Consider the following 10,444-nt stretch of genomic DNA (forward strand, 5'->3'; position numbering starts at 1 on the left):
AGTAATTCCTTAACATATATCAAGCAGGACATATTTACCGTTATACATAAACATGAGTGAGCCGCACAAAACAACAATGCTTTATTACTACAAAGAAAAGAAAATCACATTTGCTTTGATGTAGCCTACTGTATAAACACAGCATTAATTGAATTATTAATTTATATACATATTCGTCTCTTCAACGTGCAAACTCCTCCCCCCCCCCCACCCCCTCACCCCCCCACTTAACCAAACCCAAGGTATATCTTGTCGTTTCACTTTAGTTAGAATTAAAGACTTCTATTCAGATAGTTTGAAATAAATATGTAAATTCAATGTTGTAATTCTAAAAGACAGACAAGTTTTATGCATATTATGAAATAATAGCAAAATGATTTTATTTCTATGTGCTCCTCCCCCCCCCCCCCCCCCACAAAACCAAGGTTTTTGTTTTCCTTATTGCATTGAAGCTTTTTAAAAGTTTGAAAAGCTAAATTATGTTGTATTCAAAGTAGACTAACATTTTGGCAATATATGAATAATAGCAAAATGATTTAAAATGAAAATAAAACACTAGCCCTCTCCCACTATATATATTAAGTCCCATGTAATCACTGCAAGATAAATATCTGTACGACTTATTCATTTTATTTAAGAAATAATATAGACTGGGTCTATCTCTTTCAGTGATTTGTCGTTGAATAAATCATTGTCTGGAGTTCAGATGCGAAGGAATTATATCACGAGTGATATATTTTTGAACGGCAAACAATTATTTTATTCAAGAGCAAATCACTAAATGAGATATATTATTTCGATTCTAACACGTTACCAAGGAGTTTTAAGTAGATCTATATCCTTGACGACGTCCATCAAATATTTGCTTGTTTTTGTTGGTTTCTTTTCCATCGCGCCGCTATGCCGTTTTACTCTATGACGTAATAATATTAATTCTAACACGACCCGATTCATTTTCCTATTAAGTACTCAAAAATCCTTGGTAATGTGTTAGAATCAAAATGATATATCTCATTTAGTGATTTTTCTTGAATACTATCATTGTTTGTCGTTCAGATGCGTATTAGATTTATTATATCACGAGGGCGCAATTTCTTCGTATCTGAACTCCAAACAATGATTTTATTCAGCGGCAAATCACAAAAAGAGATATATTATTTCTTAAACAGGTATTTTCGTTTAATTTCTCGTGAGGAATGTAGTTGTTTACTTGTTGACAATTTTAATAGAAGTCCAGTAACTAGTTTATCGAAATACATTATCTTTCCAGACAGCAATTATCAAAATTACTGGAATTTTTGTTTACCATACATCTTATCATAATTATCATATAATGATGACGTACAAAATGACTTTAATTTGTTGTTGTGCCATATTTTGGACATACCTAAATATATACTGTATGGAAACATGTCATTTCGTCGTTAGAGTGAGAAAAAAAGGTTCAGTTATGTACCACGGAAAAACAAGGAGTTGAGACACTGAAACATGGATGAGACGTTAAAAGAACAAAACACTGCTAATCTAATAACTTTCTGTCTTGTTTGTATAAGTGGTAAGGTGTCGTTATTGCCAGCGAGGAGACAAAACTGGATTTGCTTTCGGTTGACAGAAGCATGTAACATTTTGACATCGGGGGACACTCTGATCAATTTAGATAAAAGATGTTTCATTAGACACCCTTAAAAAGAAAATTGTGTGCTTTTAATTTTACATGGCATGTTCAATCGAAAGGAAATTTCTGTTTAAACTTTAACATATTTAAAGCTACTAGATCTACTTCACATTTGAGTTCCACTATTTACATCTAGTTTAGTATATAGTATAAACATGAGAGCCTGTTACAACAGACAGAAAATACTTCAGTCCTGATCAGGAATCGAACCCGGGACCTCTCACACCTACGGCGGACACTCTACCACGTCGCTATAAAAGTTCACTAGCAATGACATATAACTGCACCCTAGCTTATACTCTGTCCTATTACACTGATTCAAATATCTGTGAAATTCTATGTAAAGTGTTGATTTTTTTCATCTCTGATGCTTTACACCTTTTGAAACAATGAATTGGCAATTTACAATGTAACTTATCAACAATTACAATGATCTAATTTTTACAAAAATACTATATAATAAAACTAACCAATTCTAGAGGATTTTTTCCACGACATGTAAACGATTTATTCAATTTATGACGTCATTTATTTTACGCTTTTGAACGAAATACTGGAGTATATCTGTGAAATGAAATTGATACTTTCACTGTTTCAAAGTTATGAAAATAGATCTAGAATCTAATAGATCTAATAGGATCTAGATCTCTATTATATCTACTTTTATTTTTCACTATTACGGGACTACAACTATGAATATAATCGGAAATTGTTTGCAAAATGTAATTCGATAAAGATACTGATGTACATCTAAACTTTTCAGAGAATTTGATATCTGGAAACTTTATAGAACTATTTGATATTTTCAACGCAGATATCGTGACGTCACGATATTGTGAAGTCATGACGCAATATACGTGGAGTTGCGCGGATAAAATGAGTTAATTTGGTCAATCCATTGAAAATCTATCAATCATAAAGAAAATTTATTTGTTCTTATATGCAAGATCAAAATATATTTCACTCGACGTCGTAGTGTACGAGCGATTTTTGATTTACAATATCTTTGAAAATGATGAAATCGTATTAAAGGTAGGCAAGAAAAAATTATCTATCATGTCTGCCTGAGTAAGAAGACGTTTTGCTCGCTGGCGCTCGGTTTTCCATTCCAGGCTGTCACTCGCGTTTGGGAAAACCCTGTCTTACACAGGCTGTCATATTCGATCCTTACATTGCCCTGATAATATAGAATAAAGCCCGAATCTGGAATACCGAAACATAAATAATACTACGAATAAATGGCAACCCGTGTATTATGCAGCTGTCAATATTTTGCCCGACCAGGGGGGCGGCGGGCTGACCCAGGGGAATTTGACATTTCAAAAAAAATTGTTGTCTAAATCCCACCCTAGAGCCTTGTTGGTACATCAAATGTTTGTCTAATTCCCGCCTGTCGGGAATGGCCTTCTGTCTAAAGTCCCGTGTATGCCCGCCGCTCTCCCGGGCGGGCAAAATATTGACAGGTGCATTAACTCTTACAACCAAAAATACAATTTGAATGTAAGATTTTATTTATTTTTTTATTCGGGTTTTTACGGCGCACCAACACAGTATAGGTTATATGGCGCCAAACAGGACTACAAATTTTGGTTCCACATCTCATTTACATCGAAATAAAAGATGAGGTATGGAATCATAATTTGCATACCTGCTGGAATCACAGAGTTACTGCAAAACCAAGTGTTAAGACCCTACTAGTCGCCTCTTACGATCATGCAAGGGTAAGGCAGTGGTTCCAATTCTTTTCATACACAGATCGTCCCAGAACCACATGGGGCTTGAATGTAAGAACATAACTATTGCCATGGGAAATATTTTTATGAATGTAATCAGTTTAACATACAATCAAAGGCAATTATCTCATAATTAAGCACATTGGCGTATTTCTTTTGCACCTATTATAAAACATAATTATGTTAGTTTACAACTGTGAAAAATATCAATAAAATCTACGCTGTGAAGGAATCACTGAAAAATATAAAAAAAGTCGAATTCTTTATATGTCAATAATTGCCACACTTGGAATGGATTTTGACTTAAAGTTTCCCACTGAACCGTTCACCAATGAATATCTAAAACAAAACCTAACGTCACATTCTAAAACCGCGGCCCTCTCAAATCAACGCTTTACAACAGTGTATGTATGCATAATGAACATACACAATGTATATCAATGTATTAACTGTGTTAATATTTTTCCATTGTAAAGATTCTATTTTATCTTTTAGCATGTGTACATTTTTTAAATAATTATACATGTAGTAGATGTACAGTTAAGATTTCACAGTCTTTAGTAACTTATGGGAGCAGCCATGCTTTTTAGCTCAACTTTTGGAAGAAAAAGTAGAGCTAGCTCACTCGTCCCGTTCTCGGCATCGCTGTCGCCGTTTTTTATAAAGTCAAATATCTCTGTAACTATAAAAGCTATTGACTTGAAACTTAAAATACTTATTTACTATCAGGGTCAACACCAGGAGAAACAATCCCCATAACTCTGATTTAAATTTTGATAGAGGTATGCCCCTTTTTGACTTAGAATATTTGGTAAAAGCTTTTGATAAAGTCAAATATCTCAGTTGCTGTCAAAGCTATTGACCTGGGACTTAAAATATTTATTTACTATCAAAGTCTACACCAGGAGAAACAATCCCCATAACTCTGATTTTGATGGAGTCATGTCCCTTTTTGACTTAGAATTTTGGGTTAAAATGTTTTGATAATGTTAAATGTCTCTGGAACTATAAAAGCTATTGACTTGAAACTTAAACTAGTTATTTACTATCAGAGTCTACACCAGGAGAAACAATCTCTGTAGCTCTGATATGAATTTGACAGTTATGCCCCTTTTTAACTTAGAATTTTGGGTTAAATTTTTGATAAAGTCAAGTATCTTTGTTATTATCTAGCTTCGGCGTGAGCTTTCTTGGTTAAAGTTTGTCAAAGGGGCTGGGCCCATTATACCCAAGGTCAAGGTCACTGAGTTGTTATACATGGAATTATTTCCATGTTACTGTCAAATAGCCGAAGAGTGGAGCGCACTGCCTTAAGGACAGCTTGTGTAAAAAACGGTTGTATTTATGCATGGTACTGTATGTAAAATATTGAAAGACTGTAGTAGACAATTATGTTTTAAAGAGAGGTTGGTATTAATCAGTTTATAACAGATCTGATCTGTTATAATATTTGTTCTTTTAAACCATTTTTTATTAGAAACACGTTAGTGGTGTTTTGGCCTTTCAGTTTTTTAATGTAATTGTCCAGTTTTATGGCAGTTTTTAGGCCATTAAAAGCCCAGATTAATGCCAGCTTCTCGGTTTTTACACATCATAATGTTTTTTTTTTTTTTTTTGGTTTTTTTTTTTTTTTTTAATCTTTCTTAATACAATAATAGTAATATGATAGAATTTTGTGACATGTATAGTATTTAATTTAGTCTCTTATAATTCTATAATAGAATGGTCTTGCATATGATTTTATGTTTTTATTATAATGTAATTGTATGAAATGTATGTATGCAAGAATGAGACGTAAATAAAGATATATATATATATAACATATACATTATTTAGTGCTGTAATTTGGGGACATATCTAGTCATCAATTAAAAGATCCATGATCAAAGGAAACATGTATTTTTATATATTACTAAAGATTGGAGTTTGGGTGACGGGATACCATGGTTTCGTTAAAAGCTAGGTTGTTGGTAGGTACATCTGTACTGGAGACTTATCAGTGTCACGTGGTCCTCTAAGCACGGGTTGCCACCGGTACATTCTAGCTCGAATCTGACCGTCCGTCTTTGTTGGGAAGTTCCGAATGAATATATCTGTACCGTCTCTGCCCCTGCGAATATTAATTCATATATTTTTAAATATCATTTAGAATTAAGGTTTTAAAGTACATGTATTATAATGAATTATTGTGATATAAGTTTTTTTTACAATTCGAACGTTATGACTCTTGTCCATTTTCAAGAAACATCCGATTTTATGTACGAATATATAGGCTTAGATGTTTCTGAAAATAATATAGGCAATGGCTCTGTAATTTTAATAACAGAAGTACAAATAAATAGAAATCAATTATGCCAAACTATGAAGGCCATGACTAATGAATTGTAATAAATATATTGTTATTTGTTTGCTTAAAAAGCGTATTTCTGCTACAGTAACTATAATCCGATCGAAATGCAACAATTTAAGGGAATTACGAGAAAGAGTAAAAATATGAGAGAAAAGAAAGAGAGAATAAAAATAGATAAGGAATAAAAAAAAGGAAAAAGAAAAGGAAGAGAAAAATGAAAAGAAACGGAGGCGCCAAACTGTCACAATATAAGCCCGTCACAGCATTTTTTTTTACTTTTAATATGCAGACTAGTTGTCAGTTTTCTCAATTTCGGCTTATTCAAGGGCCATAACGCTAGAGCAACAAACACGATCCTTCACCAAAGATACTATACCCATGAGCATTCTGACAAAGTTTAGTGGTGATATGCAAAATTAGAAATATGGAAGGCAAAGAAAAGAAAGAAAAGCGAGAAGAAGAAAGAATTAAGAGAGAGAGAGACAGATAGAGGGGGAGAGAGAGAGGGAGAGGGCCGGGAGAGAGAGAGGGAGAGAGAAAGAGAGAGGACTACCATTTTAAATCTAACTGAATATGTTCTCACCATTGTAACGTTTTGGGGGTATGTTTCTAGCTGGTGTATGTATCGAAAGTTCACTGCTTCTTCTTGTACGAAATCCAAGTCTGATATGAGCATAACAATAGTGTCCTGGCAGGGGTGTGCAGCTGTATGTACCTGTATATTTATAAAATTGTTTTAGTTATTCCTACGGTGTTCCATTTGGACCATCGAGATTTTCATTCATGAACCCCATACCTCGAAAGTCGAACACGAAACTACGATGCTGAAATCGAAAGTCGAAAGCACGAATGTGAAAGTCGAAACCACGATGAGGAAAACACGAAACCACAATGGTGAAAACGCGAAATAATATCACGTCTTCTTCATCGTGGTTTCGTGATTTCGACTTTCACCATCATAGTTTCGAGTTTTCACCATCGTAATTTAGACTTCCCATCGTGTTTTCGACTTTTAGTATCGTAGTTTCGTGATTTCGACTTTCGAGATAATGAGGTTCAGAAATAATCGGTGGTCCTTAAGGAACCGTATAATCTCAATTTTGACTGGTTGTTGTGCTGATTTTCTGTTAGTTACGTTTGTCCTTACTTGCACGAAATGTTGTTACACTAAAAATAAAGTTTACTCCTTAAAAATATTGTTAGTTTTAATAGGAGTATATCGTCAAAACCCAGACATATTTGATAAACGAACAAATCTACCTGACCATTACATGTTCTGCCGTACTGTCCCGTACGATGGAAACTTAAAATATTCTCAAAAAGTTGGCCCCCTTTATAAATTAATGGCATATGTAAAGAAATGTCACAGGGTGAGAAAAATGTGCAGCCAGACCGGGACCCGAACCCGGGGCCCCGGAACACCGTCCCGATGCTCTACCGACTGAGCTACACATTCTCTCCCCGTTTTAATAATCAAGTCCTATACGTTCAATCAAGTTATGTGAAATTTCAGCACTGGAAGATTATTGCAAATGCTTCAAAACGAAGATACGTAACAGTTCTTTGAAAATGGTGTTTTTAAAGGCGTTGATGCACAAATTGCCCGAATGTATGGGCCTTTTATGTAGTCCTTTTCTGGAATTCAGTGTATATATCAGTAAACTGACAATGTTTTTATAGAGTAATTAACATGGTTTATATGCTGTTCAGTTTTCATGTGAAACAACCCTTTCTTTCTATGATTTGTTGTTGTTTGATTGTTTTTCTCAAAATGTAAGGCTAAACGGTAAAAAAAGCAATATGATAATTGTGTCTGCTGGAAGATCTTATGTTACCGCGTTTACTTGGAAACACAAGCGATTTTTATAATACAAGGACGAAAGAGACATTTCTGTAGCTTTTTTTTCAGATGCAGCTTGTTCTGACTTGAAAACACTGTGTGGACAAATTTTATGTGAAGATAATGAAAGTGTGTTAAACATTCATAATTTGTAATCTACAACGTATAGATCTCTGAACATTATTTCCCACAGGAGTAGGCATCTTGATAGAACCAATGCCATGGATGATAAATTTGATCGGTCACAATCCAGGCTCGGAAAAACATCCATGAGTGACAAATGCTTTAAAATGAGCAAGCATGGACCACATAACGAAAAATTAACAATGTTCTTTTGCGGTTGAATGAAGCCGTAACAGCATGAAATAATTCATAGCTCACGGAAATTGCCGATTGACAATTCGGGTTCAGACTCAGAACGGTGGTGAAAAAGAGATAAGTATACATACCATCAGGATACTTGTCACATGACGTCTGCAAGCCATTGAACATGCGAAAGAATTGTCGTCTGCCATCAACAAGTTCCACGTGATTGAAGATATAGGGCACATTCTCCCTCCAGTTACATGTCATGGTTGAAACTTCTCTAGGGAAACTGACGCCAGTCCCACTTATTTTTGTGGGTTTTGGACAACTGCGTCCTACAATAAAAATACAGTTAAGGTGAGGTTGGTAATTGACCTAGAAAAAGAAAAAAATAAGTTTCAAAGCTATATGCCTTTAAGTAATAGCTATATTTATGTTTTGCTAACTAATGAAATACTGTATTCTATCAGTTAATTTTTTTCATATTTCATCACTCACACTGTGAAAATATGAAATCTGTATTTTCACACTGTGAGAGATGTAGCTCCGCCCCCTCAAATATTGTGTATGTATTTTAAATTATTTGCTTAAAACAGGATGAAAATTGTATTCGCACTTTGTTCTTTATAGTATATTTCTCGATTCAAATTATTTTACTTAAAGAGAATTTCATAACGCTATGCAGCAACAAATAAAATAAAATGGAACTTTATGTTGTATGCGTCTTTATAACGGCATAGCACGTCTGACGTCATGTCTTTTTACGCGCGTCTATTTCCCGCGCTGAGATTAAAATAGTTGTAAAATGCACATCTCAACGTAACTGAGCATGAAATAAAAAGAAAATTTGTTTGTTTTTCGTGAATATGGAATATATCTCACCTCGAAGTGAGATAATTTTCACATTTTCACCCGCGCTACGCGCTCGAGAAAATATCTGAAATTTTCTCACTTCTCAGTGAGATATATTCCATATTCACTCAAAACAAAAAATATCCTCTATATACTTGCATGCAAAACTTTTTTTTTTAAGGCATGCAAAATTTTAACCAGGATTTCTTTAAGTCCAAAAGGTGGCATAATTTGGCCAAATTGCAAGTCAGAGTTATGGGACTTGGTGCTATCAACTAGTATTATAACCCTAAAGACACATGTGAAGTTTCAATTCAATATCTGCATTAGCTTTGTAGATAGTAACTTGCATGCACAATTTTAACCAGTATTTTCTAAATCCAAAACGGGGCATAATTTGCCCAAAATACATGTCAGAGCTATGGGACTTGACCCAGTGAGGTTGGTAATTGACAAAGGAAAAGCAAAAATACGTTTCAAAGCTCTATGTCTTTAAATGATAGCCATCTGTACTAGCATGCAAAACTTTAACCAAGGTGTGACGTCGACGCCAGGGTGAGCTAGACTATTCTTCGAATAGTCGAGCTAAAAATAGTAATGACGAATCCAACGAGAAATGACTGTCAGGAGAATAAACGTACTGCACAGAATACAATGGGTTATTATATATATATGTATGTTATGACATAAGTCCATAGCAATTTTGATCAATGTTTAACGATCCCGGAAGGGTAATAGTGTATGGAGTAAAAATCTTTTTTTGTAATGTTACAAACATTTAGATGACTGGAAGTATTCTTAAAATACTGTTTTGTAGCCGAAATGTATCGAAAATTCTTATCTTTTTTTTATCTTTTTTTTTTTTTTGATGTGTTTTAATTTGTAGTTTATATTTTACTGCCTATTATTAAACCCGCTTTTTCTGCCAAGTCAGGTGTAGTATATACAAAACCTTAATTTGATTTTTATCGACACTGTTTTTTTTCTGCCTAGTAGGTAGGGGACGTTAAACATAGATCCAATATGGTATGGCCTACAGTAAAAAAAACCCCACACACAATTATGTACATATCATCATAGAAAAAAGTAATGCCCTTTTATATATCTGACAGTAAAGCTAATGCACTATTATATTTTTCACCGGTGCTAATTTGAACTTTTAATGTGCCGTTTGCGGCTACAGGTAACTCTGAAAAAAGAATCACCATATTAAATATATCATAAACAATGTTTTGGTGAATAGAGTCTCAGTTTTTTCTGCATGTACAGTGTAAATATAAAAGATCTTACCACAACTGCTGCTCGATATCATTGGCAATTTTACCTTCCCTTCAAGTTTTCTCACATAGATGCCATTTGCGCTCGAAATCATCAAGCCCATAATAACTTTCAGTAACATCTCCATATTTACACACCAAGCTGTTCTTTTCCTCAGTCTGTGACTTTCGGACGACAGACTGTCTGCTTCTAGCTTTACACTCGCATTGAGAGACTTATATACTTTTTAACTGCGTGGTTTAGTTTCATGTTTGCGAAACGACACGCGACGTATGTCTAAATTTGTGAGAAAATGATATGTTTTCGAAGACTGAATGGAACTCTATAGGTGTTACATATACGTATTTTCTACGCAGTTTTTGCGTGGAATAGTTTCATAAGCGCATCTACCAAGGTTTCGTACAAAAGGT

This window comes from Mercenaria mercenaria, chromosome 12 (genome assembly GCF_021730395.1).
Source record: "Mercenaria mercenaria strain notata chromosome 12, MADL_Memer_1, whole genome shotgun sequence".
NCBI lineage: Eukaryota > Metazoa > Mollusca > Bivalvia > Venerida > Veneridae > Mercenaria > Mercenaria mercenaria.